Source organism: Schistocerca serialis, chromosome 2 (genome assembly GCF_023864345.2).
Source record: "Schistocerca serialis cubense isolate TAMUIC-IGC-003099 chromosome 2, iqSchSeri2.2, whole genome shotgun sequence".
Classification (NCBI taxonomy): domain Eukaryota; kingdom Metazoa; phylum Arthropoda; class Insecta; order Orthoptera; family Acrididae; genus Schistocerca; species Schistocerca serialis.
Window position 1 is genome coordinate 947,643,385 of NC_064639.1, and position 17,730 is coordinate 947,661,114.

The window sequence follows — 17,730 nt, forward strand, 5'->3', positions numbered from 1 at the left end:
GTAACGAGGGATATTCGGAAAGTAAGTTCCGATCGGTCAAGAAATGGAAACCACTGTGAAAATCTAATAAAGATTTGCACATATGTGTCTCTAGTATGCCTGTCGGTTACATCATTTCGCTGTTTTCAGTTCAGAGCGCATGGTGAGCACATAAAGATGCATAGAAAATAGTGTCTCCCGCCAAGTATGAGGTACTGGTGAGATATTTCACCTGATGTTATGCAGCCCACATTACAGAACTGTCATACGGTTCCTACTTTGGGACAATTCTCGGTCGCAATCTGCAGGGGCAATGAAAATGCTCCTGCAGCGTTTTCGATGGGTACTATTTGATCACCCGCACTACAGCCCGTAATTGGCTCCCTCTGTGTTTCATCTCTGCTCACATTAACTAATGGCTACGAAGACAGCATTTTCGCAGAGACAACGAGCTATTGATGAGGGTAGAGAATTGGCGGGAAACACAGGCGGCTGCCTTCTATGACGAGGGTATAGGAAAGTTGGTACAACGCTACGACAAATATCTGAGTCGGAGTGGTGACTATGTAGAGCAGTCGCTGGAAGCTGTAGCTAACTGTTGCAGATTAGATATATCTGATTTTCAAAGTGGTTTTCATTTCGCGATCAATCGGAACTTACTTTCCGAATAGCCCTAATATATGGCACAGTAGTAATTTTGTTTATGGACCACTGCATAGAATTATGATAAAAATTCAGAGAACAACATTGTGTAACTGAACATCATCACTTCAGTATAACTTGACCCAATTAAGCAGTGCATGCCAGGAGACTTCTCTGGTGGCACCAATGTTATCTGTTCCATATTTAATTGGTATTTGGAGCGAAGTTTCGTGGTAACGATAGGGGCAGTAAACTACCGTACAGCCCAGTTCACCTGCTCACACCAAACAGTTCGGTCCGAGCTCCGGTCACTTGCTGGCCACCCGACTACAAGATGTTGTTGTTGTTGTTGTGGTCTTCAGTCCTGAGACTGGTTTGATGCAGCTCGCCATGCTACTCTATCCTGTGCAAGCTTCTTCATCTCCCAGTACCTACTACAACCTACATCCCTCTGAACCTGCTTAGTGTATTCATCTCTTGGTCTCCCTCTATGATTTTTACCCTCCACGCTGCCCTCCAATACCAAATTGGTGATCCCTTGATACCTCAGAACATGTCCTACCAATCGATCCCTTCTTCTAGTCAAGTTGTGCCACAAACTCCTCTTCTCCCCAATTCTGTTCAATACCTCCTCATTAGTTATGTGATCTACCCATATAATCATCAGCATTCTTCTGTAGCACCACATTTCGAAAGCTTCTATTCTCTTCTTGTCCAAACTATTTATCGTCCATGTTTCACTTCCATACATGGCTACGCTCCATACAAATACTTTCAGAAACGACTTCCTGACACTTAAATCTATACTTGATGTTAAGAAATTTCTCTTCTATTCTCTTCTTGTCCAAACTATTTATCGTCCATGTTTCACTTCCATACATGGCTACGCTCCATACAAATACTTTCAGAAACGACTTCCTGACACTTAAATCTATACTTGATGTTAAGAAATTTCTCTTCTTTAGAAATGCTTTCCTTGCCATTGCCAGTCTACATTTTATATCCTCTCTACTTCGACCATCATCAATTATTTTACTCCCTAAATAGCAAAACTCCTTTACTACTTTAAGTGTCTCATTTCCTAATCTAATTCCATCAGGATCACCCGATTTAATTTGACTACATTCCATTATCTTTTATGACCTTTCCCCACATTTCCCTTCACCACGGTAAATATATGCCAATAATTCTGTTACTATCAGCTCAATATCTGGTATATCCTGCATCGCAGGCCCTTTAGTAAGTCGGCAGTAACTCGTACCAACGTCCAGGTCCGACGCTCCAGTCGTATGACGCAGCAGTGGAGGACTTCAGTCCATCACTGTGCAGCCAATTTGCACGAAATATTTATAAAACATATACACAAACCTGCCTTGCGAATTATGCTAGCTGTTGCTAAAAATCGTATCCAGATCTTGACTCTATACCAAAAAATCTGTTGCTGTCAGCTTAATATCTGATACACGCTGCGCCGCAGGTCGTTTGGAAAGTCAGTGGTAGCTTGTATAGGCCTCCCGGTAGCGGTAGCTCGCACGCTCCAGGTACGGTAGTCACACAGCCGTACACCTATCACCGCTAGACTGCAGTGGCATTGCTTTCACAGCGGTGGGGGACTTAAATTCATCATAGTTCAGCCAGACTCACATCACAATTTAGTAGTGATGAAGAGTAGGCTGAATTTCAAGAGACTAGTCAGGAATAATCAATGCGCAAAGAAGTGGGATACGAAAGTACTAAGCAATGAACAGATATGTTTGACATTCTCTGTGGCTATAGAAACAGCGATAAGGAATACCTCAGTAGGAAGATCAGTTGAAGAGCGCAGTTACAGGATTTAGAAAGAAAAACATAGATATAAATAAGATGACTGCGAAGAAATCGTGGGTAACAGTAGAAAAACTTCAGTCGATCGATGGAAGAAAGGACTACAAAAATGTTCAGGGAAATTCGGGATACAGTAATACAGGTTACTTAGGAATTAAATAAATAGGAAGTGAAGCTAAGACAAAAAGGCTGCATGAAAAATGTGAAGAAATTGAAAAAAAACGATTGTCGGAAGGACTGACTAAGCATATAGATTGAAGGCTACCGTGATGGGGAAGACTTGTCTGACGACGTGATAGAAGAAGAACAGATATGGGGTCCAGTACTAAAATCAGAATTTAGGCGAGCTTTGGAAGACTTACGAGCAAATAAGACACAAGAGATACATAATATTCCACCAGAACTACTGAAATCATTAGAGGAAGCGGCAACAAAACGACTAGCGATATACCATCTCACTTCCGAAAAAACATCGTCCACACAATTCCGAAGACTGAAAAAGTCTAAAAGCACGAGAATCATCGCACAGTCAGCTTAACAGCTCATGCATCCCAGTAGCTGACAAGAATAATAAACAGGAGAATGGAAAATTGAGGCTGCGTCAGATGACGATCAGTTTGGCTTTAGGAAAGGTAAAGGCATGAGTAAGTCAGTTCTGACTTTGCGGTTGATAAAGGGAGCAAGACTAAAGAAAAATCTAGAGCCATTCATAAGATTTGTCGACATACTAAAATGGTGCAAGATGTTCGAAATTCTGAGAAAAATAGGGCTGAGCTATAGGGAAAAACGGGTAATATGCAATATGCACAAGAGCCCAGAGGAAACTATAAGACTGGCAGACCAAGAACGAAGTGCTCGGATTAAAATTCGTGTAAGACAGGAATGTAGTCTTTTGTCCCTGCGGTTCCATCCACACATCGCAGAAGTAATGACGGAAATAAAAGTTTACGAGCGAAATTAAAATGCAAGGTGAAAGGATATCAATGACAATATTCCTTGATGACATTGCTAATCTCAGTGAAAGTGAAGAAGAATTACGGTATCTGCTGAATGGGATGAACGGTGTAATGAGTACAGAATGTGGATTGAGAGTAAATCGAATAAAGACATAAGTAAAGAGAAGTAGCAGAAATGAGAACACTGAGAAACTTAACACCAGGATTGGTAAGCACGAAGTAGCCGAAGTTAAAGAAGTCTGCTACTTAGGCAGAAAAAACCCATGACGGATGGAGCAAGGAGGACATAAAAAGCAGACTAGCGCTGCCAAAAAGGGCATTCCTGGCCAAGAGAAGTCTACTAGTATAAAACATAAGCCTTAATATGAGGAAGAAATTTCTGAGAATGTTCATTTGGAACACAGCATTGTATGGTAGTCAAACATGGACTGTTGGAAAACTGGTAAAGAAGAGAATCACAGGATTTGATATGTGGTGCTAAAGAAGAATGTTGAAAATTGGGTGGACTGATAAGGCAAGGAATGAAGAGGTTCTCCAGAGAATCGGCGAGGAAAGAAATACATGGAAAACACTTGACAAAAAGAAGGGACAGGATGGTAAGACATCAAAGGGTAACTTATACGTTACCAGAGGGAGTTGTAGAGGGTACAGTCTGTATAAGAAGATAGGGATTGGAATACAAACAGCAAATAATTGAGCATGTAGGTTGCAAGTGCTACTCTGAGATGAAGAAGTTGTCACAGGAGTGAAATTCCTGGTGGGCCGCATCAAATGAGTCACAGGATTGAAGAAAAAACACCTTCAAAAAGGTAATGAAGGTAGACAATTCTATCGTTGGCTAATAACCCCAGCAATGGTGTTTGCTTATGACGCTTCTTTCACTCGTGGTGGTATCAATAACACTCACAACTTAAGTCGGTGGTCTGACGAAAACAAAAACACATTTGTGGAGACAGATTTTAAGAATGCTTATCTAAAAACGTGTGATGTGGTGTGATAAACAATCAGTTTATTGGGCCTGCTGTGTTAATTCATCTTCTTACTGATCCCGTTATCTATCATGAAAATGTGCCTCCAGCATTATTGGAAGAGGTTCATTTGGCTACAAGGATGGGTCTGCTTTTCCAGCATGGCGGAACCGGTGCGCATTGTAGTCGTTAAGAGACATCATCTAAACCTGACGTTCCCCGGAATGTGAATCGGCAGAGATGGGAACGTTTCTTCACCACCAATGTCCAAGACCTTACCGCTTTAGATTTTTGCCTGTGGGGCTAGCTGAAAGCCGAGGCCAACAAAGAAAAAGTAAACACAAGAGACGAATCCGACGCTGGGATTATGAAAACTGATTCCCTTATAAAAGTACGCCAAGTTGACGTCTTAAGGTCTACACGTGCTGTACGAAAGTACCTTGAAATCGGGGTTGGAATTAATAAAAATCAACCTTGTACACAATCATTTGAGTTTGACTGACACTTTCTGTGAGTATCTGTGTGGCTCACATTTTATAACCTTTTAGTGTTTGCTACCCCTTTCTAAGCAGTTACCTAATTAGGATTAGATGTGTAATGTTCCTGCCATGACACATTACTGCGTCGGACATTCTATCAGCACAAATTGTTGTCTGCAAATTGTTGCACGAGGAGGGCTAAGTTGAGTATTTCGCGAGATAACACTCAAGCAGTTTCCCCACGCCGTCACCTAGAGGGACTTTGCAGAGATAAGGGAACGATTAGCTCGTGTCTTCTGTAGCTGTCTCGTAGTCCGCACTGGATTTCTTCTCCATCGGTCGCAGATCGTAACATGCATGCCTGTCTTAGACAGTGAATCTTTGGAGTAGCGTGTGGAAATATTTCGACACTACGACAGTCAAAGTTCATTTTCTAAGAGCCAGTCTAGTATTAAGGTGCATCAAAGATGCAAGATCGGTTCAGTCCACCATTGATACATAATATTAGCTGAAATCTTTATCTTAGTGTAAAAATTAGAGTTATTTGGAATCATAATTAGAAAGTTGTCAGTGTGGATAATGTCATCAGCACAGTTGGAACTCTGTAAAAACATTTAAACGGTAAATATAAGTAATAAAAGTCTCACAAGCGGGTTAAAACAGTGATCTAGAAAGTTTCGAAGAAATTTCTTTTATGTTTATGTTATTATTTTTATTTAATATGACCACAAGAAAGTCTCAGAATCACATTTTATCACTTAACCATTTCCTTTTAACAATGTTAAATTTAACTTTATTCGTGTTTTTAATTATTAAATTTTATAACTATTATAATTTATACATTTGGCAAGCCCGCTATTGACTTTACCTATTGAACTCTTCAGTTATTGATACCGTACAATTTTATAATTGACGATTATGTGTAGACTCACAGTAGCGGCATTTAATAAGCCTACGGCACAAATATACGTTGTGGTTACTGCACTGCAGTTCGTTACGAACAGTAGCGCTGTAGATGGTATAGCTTCGCCTTCACTGTGGTCTGGTTTCCACTATTTTTCAAGTATGTGTGATGATGCTAAGCTGGTTTTGTGTATATTTTGTGACGATGCCACTACGACTTTATTATATTACACTGAAGAGCCGAAGAAACTGATACACCTGCCTAATATCGTATAGGGCCCCTGCGACCACGCAAAAGTGCCGCAACACGACTCTCCATGGACTCGCCTAAAGTCTGAAGTAGTGCTGGAAGGAATTGATACCATGAATCTTGCAGGGCTGTCCATAAATCCGTAAGAGTACAAGGGGGTGGAGATCTCATCTGAACATGTTGCAAGACATCCCAGATATGCTAAATAATGTTCATGTCTGGGGAGTTTGGTGACCATTGGAAGTGTTTAAACTCAGAAGGGTGTTCCTGGAGCCACTCTGTAGCAATTCTGGACCTGTGGGGTGAACTGCCCAAGTTCTTCGGAATGCACAGTGGATACGAATGTATGCAGTTGAGCAGACAGGATGCTTACGTACTTGTCATCTGTCAGAGTCTTATCTAGAGGTATCGGGGGTCCCATATCACTTCATCTGCACACGCCTCACACCATTACAGATTCTCTACCAGCTTGAACAGTCACCTGCCAACATGTAGGGTCCATGGATTCATGATGTTGTCTCCATACCCCTACACCTCCATCCGCTCGATACAATTCATCAACTGTCCAATGTCGGTGTTGAAGGGCCAAAGCGAGGTGTAAAGCTTTGCGTCGTGCAGTCATCAAGGGTACACGAGTGGCCTTCGGCTCCGAAAGGCCGTATCGATGATGTTTCGTTGAATGGTTCGCACGCTGACACTCCTTGACGGCCCGGCATTAAAATCTGCAGAAATTTGAACGATTCTTTTCAGTTGTCGTTGGTCCCGTTCTTGCAGGATCTTTTTCCGACCGCAACGATATCGGAGATTTGATGTTTTACTGGATTACTGATATTCTCGGTACACTCGTGAGATGGTCATACTGAAAAACCCCACTTTATCGCTACCTCGTAGATGCTGTTTCCCATCGCTCGTGCGCCGGCTATTACACCACGTTCAAACTCACTTAATTCTTGATAACCTGGCATTGTAGCAGCAGCAACTGATCTAACAACTTCGCCAGACACTTGTTGTCTTATATAGGAGTAGCCGACCGCAGCGCCATTTTCTGGCCATTTACGTTGTATTTGATTACGGATGCCTATACCAGTTTCTTTGGCGCTTCAGTGTAGGACATATTATGAAATAGGTATGCCTCGTCATATTTCAAGCGCATGGTTGCTCATCCATGGGAAAAAAAACAGTTTATCGTTGTGGGATATTTTGTTGTTTTAAAATGAAATAGGTCCACTAATTGTACTTCATTTCCCATTTTCGATCTGAAGATGATCACTGCTGACCGATACCGGTACTATAAGGTCCAAGCGTTTAGTGATCATTGACGGAAATGAAAGAAATTTGTTCTAATAATCGAAGTTATCCGCTTGGCGCCAATGCTTACAGTTGAATCACATTTTTTCTATGAACGCTGAAGCACGACTTGGGGTACTCTAATGATCTTGCCTGCTCATTATCTTGCAGCAGCATGAGCCTTCGTACACTGTGTGATGAAGTACGACAAAAGCGGTCTGAAATGGGTCGTAAATGCCACAGGCTGTGTCTCTGTATGCAATAATATGGAATGTTTTACTCGAATTAGTCCACTCTGCTACCTCTGAAACATTTACTAGTCCTCCTGAAACATCATGGATAGCAAAGTAAAAGTAAGTAAGTGTTGTAACGAAAATGTATAAACGTGACTGTCATAAAATTCAAACAAAAACGAAATCTTTCGATTAATAATAACCAAAAAAACTCGTTTATTTAATAGTGGTGGCAAATACTGCCCGGGTCAAGTCAGCTAGCAGTTACACGCAGCTTGTTGGCCCCAGTTCTAAGAAATGATCACTACAGAATTTCGTTCGCGCTACCTCTGATTACTGTCGGTTTTTGAGAGGCGCTACGGGCACAAGAAATCAACTTTTCGAACTCACTACAGAAATTCTGTGAGAAGCAGGGCCAAAAGGTTGCACATCACCTGAGAAAATTTGCAAGAAAGAGAGCAGATCAGTCCTCTATTTAGCCGGGTCGAACTGTCACAAAGGAGCAAATGATGGAAAGTAGTGGACACAGGATGCAACAAAATCCAGTCGACGGGAAGAGGCGAATTTCCAGCGAATTGGTTACGGCTGGGAGTACAAATGAGGGCGACAAAGCGGCACCAGTGTTACTCATTTCCGCTGGGCCTTTCTTTCTGTTTTTGAACTGGCAGGACCGTGGCCTTGTCGCCGACACAATGCAAAACGCCAACGCATTCGATTCTGCGCTGCACAAGTGGAAAGAAAAGCGCATTTAGGTCTATTGCCTTCAATCCAGTACTTCTGCTTTCTAGATCGGCTGTTTACAGAGGCGGCAGCACAAATCTTTTGCATGGTCAGTCCTCTTAAGACGTAGAGAGGTGCTACAGTTCTGTCGACACTAGCAGCGACAATAGTAGCTGGTGGAAGACTGGAATAACAGTTTCCCTAGGTCACTGGCGAACTGCTATTGTGGATGAAAGAGTAGAACGCTGCCTACAAAAGCCAGAGATACAGGTTCGAGTCCGGGTTAGACAAACACTTTTTGCTTGTCAAACACAATCAGTTTTTGAAAATCCATCGCACAAGGCGGCAACAGTTAGCACCGTGAAAAACACGTCGTTACAGGCTTTGAGCATTTGCAAAACATATTCGCACTGTTGACTAATTACCATTTCTACAGTTGCAAACTGTATAACTTAATTTAATTCAAATGTATAAAAAAGTTTGGAAAAATCTATAAAATTCTTTGTCAAATGATTTGTCTAAAAGTAAGAAATAAAATTGCATGTAGAAACTTTGACAAGGCTATAAATTATGCTCGAAATCATCTTCAACAAATGAAACTGAATGCTCTACATAATCCACCAGACAAAGACCCTCTGGTAGTCTATAAAATTCTAAGACAGAGTTAAAAATTGAACTTTACATTCCCATCGACTGCTCATTTGCTGTACTGATTGAGAATTTCAATCGCATTTCGTTCTACCATTTTTTCGATGAAAACTTATTCCAGCTTCCTCGACAGCTTTTTCACAATTTGTAACATGATCTCGACAATATGTTTTATGCAGATCTTATTTTTCATTTGGAATGCCTTTGCGTCTGTTTGCATATCAGATACTACTATTTTTTCCCCTTGAAGCCCTCATATTCAGCATATTTAACTCATTATTAAATCTGTCAAAAATCCAGTGGCTATTAACCATTGAGGACCCGTAAGTTCTGGAACAAATTTGCCTTTTTCTATCATAAATGTGCTGATTTCTTTTCTGGGGCCAAAAAATATTTTCAGTATCGCACCTGTACTTAACACATCACTTCAGAATAACACAGCACATCTGAGTGATATGCTTCCGTATCTGACAGAAACTGTTGGAATCGGCAATGTATCAAGCAGTTCTTTCTAATGAAGTTGACAGTGGATATCACGGCAACCATTATTTCTTTCCATGCAAGAACTTTGCAGCATAACGCTTCTTCGTATACAATTCAATGGAAAAATAAAGAGGTCTTGCAAGCTATTTTGGTCATTTTACTTTTATTTCCGTCCACCAGATCCTTCTTTTGAACACACTTGTTTCTGCCTTCATCAGTTGTAGCGCGTACCAATTTTGGGCACAGTTATTGCGTTGATACTAACAGTTGTTCTAAAGTGGCGAAATAAATCTTTCCCCATAGTCATTCCCTTCAAAATGAATAACCTCCTCGAAGACATTAAAGTTGTAATCAATTGCGAGAACAAACATTAGGAGCTGCGCATTATCCGTACATCACTTTCATCGACAGCTAAACAGAACCATTCAAATAATCACACCTTTTCCTGAAGTTGCTCGCATGAATTATTGCCCTAATCTTCAGTACGCCGGGAGCACGTTTTGGCAGAGGACAAATATCCTCAATAATTTTTGAGAATATTTCTCTTCTCTTGCAGAACAGCGATTCTTTTTTTATTACTGAAAAATGCACTGCACAGTCACAACCGCAAGAAACTGCTTTCCTATAGGATACCGGTTTCGGTCTGTTTCAGACCATCTTCAGACCTCACGCCGCGATGGTAGGTCGAATATGGACCAAAACAGACCGAAACCGGTAACTTCCTATAAAAAAAGAAGCTTCTTTCGGTTGTAACTGTGCACATGCAATTTTAAACAAATATCTTCAATTTTTTACCTGGAGACAAATTTCTTCAATTTTTTATCAGGTGACAAATATCTTCAATTTTTTTATCTGGATTCACCTATTGTTGTGCTAGTTCGCTATAAGTAAACTGTCGGCTATACTTCGCAAGTATTTCGGTTACCCTAAATTTGCACCTACTTTCGAACTTTACAACTTAAACCTTAAAAACACTTTGTCGGTTCTTTACTGACGATTTTGGTGCATTAATTTTATTTTCCGATCACCCACAAGACATTCAAACTTTGCTTTATGGTCGCTATCGTAATGGTGTTTGAAATTATTTTCTTTATGAGCAGCAGTAGGTTTTTGACATAATAAGAAAATTTGTCCATGCATCGGTAAACATCCTGCTTTCTTCCAGTAATTTCCTTTTTTTTTTTTTTTTTTTTTGGTTTGAAGCCATCAGTCCCTTACAAAACCCATAATGCGAAGTAAACGCTACAACAAAAAAGGAGTTATGCAAAGGATACTAAACGGGGGACGTATCGATACCGGGGCATGAAGTTTTTGCGAATTCCATTCCGTGTACTCAGTTTGGCAGTAACTATGCCTCGCAGACATACACATGAAAAATATATGCAGATGTCAGAAGTTGAGAGAGGACGTGTTGTTTGGCTTAAAGAAACCGGTTGGAATAATTGACGAATCGCTCGATATTTGAATAGTAGTGATGCCACTGTCCGACGATGTTGACAAGAATGTGTGAATCGTGGCCGAACATAGCGTCAGGAGAGAGATTTTACTGTCAGTCTCCCTGCTTGACAAACCCTACCTTGGCCAACGAGATCACAGAAAGAGGACCGAGTAATCATTAGTGAGGAACCCAGAGCCCAGGATTCATCATTATCATAATTCCGACGTGCATCTGTTGCTTCAATAGCCACAAGGACCATTAACAGGAGGCTCACAGAAAGGAGCTGAGGTCAAGGCGCCCCTTGGGCAGACCATCATTCACCTCTGTACACAAACAAACCGTTTGCAGCGGTGTCGGGCACATCCGGCGTGGGCATGGCTTCGGACTGGGCCCCGATGACCAGCAAAGACGTGTCTGGAGTCGCCCCAGAAAGTGGTATGATACCAGCCTGATTGTCGTCCCCCATGCGTCCCGACAGCCAGGAGTGACGGTCTGGTGTGCCATATTATTTCACAGCAGAACCTGTTTGCTGGTCATCGGCGGAACACGTACAGCACGGCGGTACATCGACGATATTCTGGTCCCCATTTCGTTGCCCTTCATGCAAGACATCCTGGTCTACAGTTAATCAAGCTAATGCCCGACCGAAAACGGCGAGAGATTTTACTGTCAGTCTCCCTGCTTGACAAACCCTACCTTGGCCAACGAGATCACCAAATCCCCAGTTGAACACGTTTGGAGCATTAAGAGCCGGGCCCTCCACGCAACTCGGAGTTTTGACGATCTAACGCCCCAGTTGGACAGAATTTGGCACGATATCCCTCAAGAGGACATCCAACAACTCTATTAATCAATGCCAAGCCGAATAACTGCTTGCATAAAGGCCAGAGGTGGATCAGAGCGACACTGACTTGCACAATTTGTGAAGCTCTTTCTCTTTAAAAAAAATCATCCAATTTTTCGGAAATTTTAATCATTTGTCTGTACATGTACACTACTGGCCATTAAATATGCTACACCACGAATATGACGTGCTACAGACGCGAAATTCAACCGACAGGAAGAAGATGCTGTCAGAGCATTCACACAACGTTGGCGCCGGTGGCGACGCCTACAACGTGCTGACATGAGGAAAGTTTCCAACCGATTTCTCAAACACAAACAGCAGTTGACCGGCGTTGCCTGGTGAAACGTTGTTGTGATGCCTCGTGATGCGTACCATCACGTTTCCGACTGTTATAAAGGTCGGATTGTAGCCTACCGCGATTGCGGTCTATCGTATCGCGACATTGCTGCTCGCGTTGGTCGAGATCCAATGACTGTTGGCAGAATATGGAATCGGTGGGTTCAGGAGGGTAATACGGAACGCCGTGCTGAATCCCAACGTCCTCGTATCACTAATAGTCGAGATGACAGGCATCTTATCCGCATGGCTGTAACGGATCGTGCAGCCATGTCTCGATCCCTGATTTAACAGATGGGGACGTTTGCAAGACAACAACCATCTGCACTAAGAGTGCGATGACGTTTGCAGCAGCATGGACTATCAGCTCGGAGACCATGGCTGCGGTTACCCTTGACGCTGCATCACAGACAGGAGCGCCTGCGATGGTGTACTCAACGTAGAATCTGGGTACAGAAATGGCAAAACGTCATTTTTTCGGATGAATCCAGGTTCTGTTTACAGCATCATGATGGTCCTATCCGCGTTTGGCGACATCGCGGTGAACGCACATTGGAAGAGTGTATTCGTCATCGCCATACTGGCGTATCACCCGGCATGATGGTATGGGGTACCATTGGTTACACCTCTCGGTCACCTCTTGTTCACATTGACGACACTTTGAACAGTGGACGTTACATTTCAGATTTGTTACGACCCACGGCTCAACTCTTCATTCGATTCCTACGAAACCCTACATTCATCAGGATAATGCACGACCGCATGTTGCAATTCCCGTACGGGCCGTTCTGGATACAGAAAATGTTCGACTGATGCCCTGGCCAGCACATTCTCCAGATCTCTCACAGATTGAAAACATCTGGTTAATGGTGGCCGAGCAACTGGCTCGTCACAGTACGCCAGTCACTACTCTTGATGAACTGTGGTATCGTGTTGAAGCTGTATGGGCAGCTGTACCTGTACACGCCATCCAAGCTCTGTTTGACTCAATGCCCAAGCGTATCACGGCCGTTATTACGGTCAGATATGGTTGTTCTGGGTATTGATTTCTCAGGATCTATGCACCCAAGTTGCGTGAAAATGTAACCACATGTCGGTTCTAGTACAATATATTTGTCCAATGAATACCCGTTTATCATCAGAATTTCTTCTTGGTGTAGCAATTTTAATGGCCAGTAGTGTACATCAGATCTACCGATTTCCCGCCCATTCGGATAAATCCTTTGTGGTGCGTCGTTTCTTTTGTCTTAGTGTGAATTATTGTGTTGCATACACACAATATAGCTTTGCGAACTCAAGTGTGTCAAACAAATAAAATAAATAAATAAAACTGTGAAATACAGACAGGAGGTAGAACATGGGGCAAAAGTTCCAAACGATGGACGAGGCGAAAGTGCTAAGCGATGGATTGTCGTTTTGTGTCAGTTAATGTGATTAATAAGCTACAGCTACCTGCGCAAACGTAACAGGCATGCCTTAGACATAAGACGGCTGCTGGTAAGACGGAAGCGGGATGTACCTGTAATTACGTGGAAAAGCGGGAAGAGGAGATGTCGCCATCTTTAGTTTTGTATCCCCCCTGGATAGGCGGCGCGTGGGTCTGCTCCTGTGAACTGCTTCTGTAATGTAGGCCGAGAGTGAAGGAAGCGAGTAGGAGCAGGAGAGGCGAAGCACTTCGGTACTGCACGTAACTTTAACACTTTTAATAGAGTCAAAAACACAAGTAAATATCAAATGTATACATAACTTTGGCTAGGATGAGCACGTAGGTGTGAAGCTGTAGTCCTGTCTAATCCTGTGAAGTTAGGATGACTGTTCCGTATAACTTCAAAGCTAACAAATACTCGTTGCTGTCCAAACTTTAACTCAATGTAACTAATACAAAGTCTCAATAGCAAGCTAGCCCACTCGGTAGTAGAAGCGATATTTCCAGGCCGTCTGCTCTTGATGAAATGGGCCAGAAAACAAAGACGGCACTCGCTGAGCTCCACAGCGTCGGCCAGAGGGCGCTGTGGTCGGCGTAGTTAGTCTTCTCTCATAGTGACAACTTACGAGAGCGTGCAGCTATGTTGTGGCATCGTAACTACCGACGCCACATTTAGCCCTTGCAGATATCAACTACCTTCCCAGGACACTGTATGTCCGATATAAACAAAAAAGTGTCACTCCGTCCAGAATGGACTACAATAGTGACTCAAGACAGTAATAATTATTACCATCAATCTTACGGAATACAAATAAACGATAATCGAAATACTGAAACTGTCCTTTATCTTTTAAACATAAACTGATTATTAGAGCAGGTATCAGCAGATAAAATCACGGATATCAATATCGACGTGGACCTCTAATCACTGCAGACTATCCCCTTTCCTGTTCCACTCGCAAATGGAGAGAGGGAAAGGCGATTACTAGCCTCCGTGTGAGTACGGTGTTGGAGGCAGTAGAATAGTTCTGCAGTCTACCGCAAAGGACGGCTGTCTAAACTTCCTCAATAGCTTTTCGTGAAAAGGTCGTCTTCTCTATTCCACATATACCTATCTGGGCTCACGGAGCATTTCTACAACGCTCTCGTTCTTATCAAACCGAGCAGTAACAAATCAAGCAACATGTCTCTCAGTTTCTCCTAAGCCTTCCTTCCTGTTCGATCTCGATAGAGGAATGAGTAGTGTCAGGGAAAACGTGGCATAGAGTAGCAATCTGTTCATTATTATAGTTGTCATAGGCTCCAAAGCAAAAACAAACTTTCTGAAGGACAAAATTCCGCTGTTTTGGCTGTCGTTGGTTGGACTAAAGTATCCTTCTATTTTGTATTCTCCACTGCTCCATAGTTTCAGCTGCATAGCCATTTGACAGTAGAGCTACCCGTCGAGAATAACAACGGCACCGTCACTGTAGAAGATTTTCGTTAAGAAACCCTGATTTCTGGACAGCTATAAATAGCACCGTTAACCAAATATTTCGCAAGTAACTTCTAAGGTTCAAAGTACAAAGAAATGTCACGTCAGAGGTTACTGTAATCACGTAAAACCAAAAACAATTATTATTGTCTAATATATTAAACTATTCCACCTGGCGTGCAAGACGTATGAGACAGTCGCAAGACCTCAGACTTCAAAAAGAATGTAATAATTCCAGTTCCAAAGAAGGCTGGTGCTGACGGGCTTGAATGTTACCGACCTACCAGTTTAATAAATCAGAGTTGCAAAGTACTGAGACGACTTATTTACAGAGTGAAAAGAAGAACTGGTAGAAACCAGTCCGCCGAAAGATCAGTTTGCGTTTCGGGGAAATGTAGAAACACGCCACGTAATACTGACACCAAGAATTATATTAGAAGGTAGGCTAAACAAAGGTAAATTTTTGTAGACAGAGAGTCAGATTATCATAGCACTGATTGGTATACACTCTTTGAAATTCTCTTGGTGCATAGCCAAAATAAAGGAAAACTTGTGCGGAAACCAGACTCCAAACTCCAGTTATAATACTCAAAGGACATGAAAGGAAAGCAGCAGTTGAGAAGGGAGTTGCCTCACTCCCTTCTCAACTGCTGCTTTCCTTTCATGTCCTTTGAGTATTATAACTGGAGTTTGGAGTCTGGTTTCCGCACAAGTTTTCCTTTATTTTGGCTCTGCACCAAGAGAATTTCAAAGAGTGTTATTCAATCTGTACAATGAGTAAGCACTAAAGGAAACCGAAGAACAATTGGGAGAACTAATTAAAGCTCAGAGAGAAGGCATAAAACATTATAATACTGTCAGAGATGGCAAAGGACGTGGAAGAGCAGTTGAACGAAATCGATAGTATCTTGAAAAGAGGTTATAAGACATTTATCGACAAATATGAAACAAGACAATGGAATGTAGTCGAATTAAAGCAGGTGACGCTAAGGAAGTTAGATTAGAAAATGAGACACTAAAAGTAGTCGTCGAGGTAAGCTATCCGGGCAGCAAACTAAATGATGTCAGCCAAAATAGTCAGGATATAACACTGGCAGTATTAAGAAAAGAGTCTCCGAAAAAGATCAATTTGTTAATGTCGAATGTAGCTTTAAGTGTTAGGGAGTCTTTTTCTGAAAGTCTCTGCTGTAGTGTAGCCTTGTACAGAAGTGAAACATGGACGATGAGCAGCTCAAGCATGACGAAGCTCTTGAAATGTAGTACTATAAAAGAACGCTAAATGATTGGATGGATAGATCGCGTAACTAACGAGGCGGTAGTGACTCGAACTTGGGAGAAAAGAAATTTATGGCACAACTTGACTAAAAGAAGGGATAGGTTGATAGGACACATTTTGAGGTTGCAAGGAATTGTCAGTTTGTTGGGTTGGGGTTGTTTCGGGGGAAGGAGACCAGACAGCGCGGTCATCGGTCTCATCGGGTTAGGGAAGGACGGTGAAGGAAGTCGGCCGTGCCCTTTCAAAGGAACCATCTCGGCATTTGCCTGTAGCGATTTAGGAAAATCACGGAAAACCTAAATCAGAATGGCCGGACGCGGGATTGAACCGTCGTCCTCCCGAATGCGAGTCCAGTATCTAACCACTGCTCCACCTCACTCGGTTGTCAGTTTGTAACTGAAGGAAATGGTGAAGGGTAAAATTTGTAGAGGGAAACCAAGGTATGAATACAGTGATCAGGTTCAAATGGATGGAGAGTGAAGTAGTTACTCGAAGCTGAAGAGACTTGCACAGGATAGAGCAGCGTGAAGAGACGCATCAAACCATTCTTAAGACAGAAGACCAAAATAATATATTAAACGCATATACTGAACAGTGTCCTTTATATCTTATATTATGGTCTTCTATTACGGTTTCTAATTGGAATGAATACGTTATTTAAAGTTGCGAAGATAGGCTCAGTTGGTACGCAAAGTAGAATTCGTGTCACCGCGTCTTATGTTAGTACTGTGCGTACCAACATTCTACAAAATAATAGGGCTCCATATATAGAATGAAACTGCATACAAGCAGAAAAGAAGGTGCTGTGACACGAGTTTTGCTGGCTGCGATCTTATTCATAATAGAGTTTGAGTTAGAATTAATTTTTAGAACTGGTGAAGGTACATATACATATTATTTGGTGTAAAATTGTTGGATTTTATCTTATCTTTTTCAATCATTAAATCATTAAATAATAATAATAATGGTAATTTTAGTATTATGCAAATTGAGAAAAACATAAAGATCTAAACGTGATACCACATATACTTACATACCGCCATTATAAAATGTGTTTATAAGACCTGTCACAGGAAACCAGGAGACAGGTCATGTGAATTGATAGTCTCAATAAATGGAATGAAATAACATTTAACACGTGAAGCAGACATTTTTTGGTTGCAATCAACACGTGTGTCTAGTCACAGATTGTTAAAATATAGTGGGTAGGTAGGGCTTTAAGCTTAAGGATATAGCATCAAGTGTTTCCCTGAACAACAGTGACGAAACTTTTCAAATTAATAGTAGAATGAAAACAAATAAAAGGTGGAGCGAGGACTGTGAAAACGTACTAGAACAAAATGCTCAAAAATAGGGAAAACTGAATCATCCAGAGAAAAGAAGAACACCAAGAACACAGTTCACACAACACAGAAAGTAATACGGAAAAGCAAAATAATCTTTGAAAAATCTTAGCTTACATGAAAATTTCACCAAAAATAATGCTATAAGTTGTTACCAAACATTTAAACACGTACTTAAATGGTATCAAGCACCAAGTATTTGTTTCAAAGATGAAAAT

General features: G+C 41.7%; 1 protein-coding gene across 1 annotated transcript in view; it reads right to left on the reverse strand.

The window, feature by feature from the left end:
• Positions 1-17,730, reverse strand: part of LOC126458322 (uncharacterized) — a 354,753-nt gene that overhangs the window by 280,942 nt on the left and 56,081 nt on the right. The window lies entirely within an intron of this gene.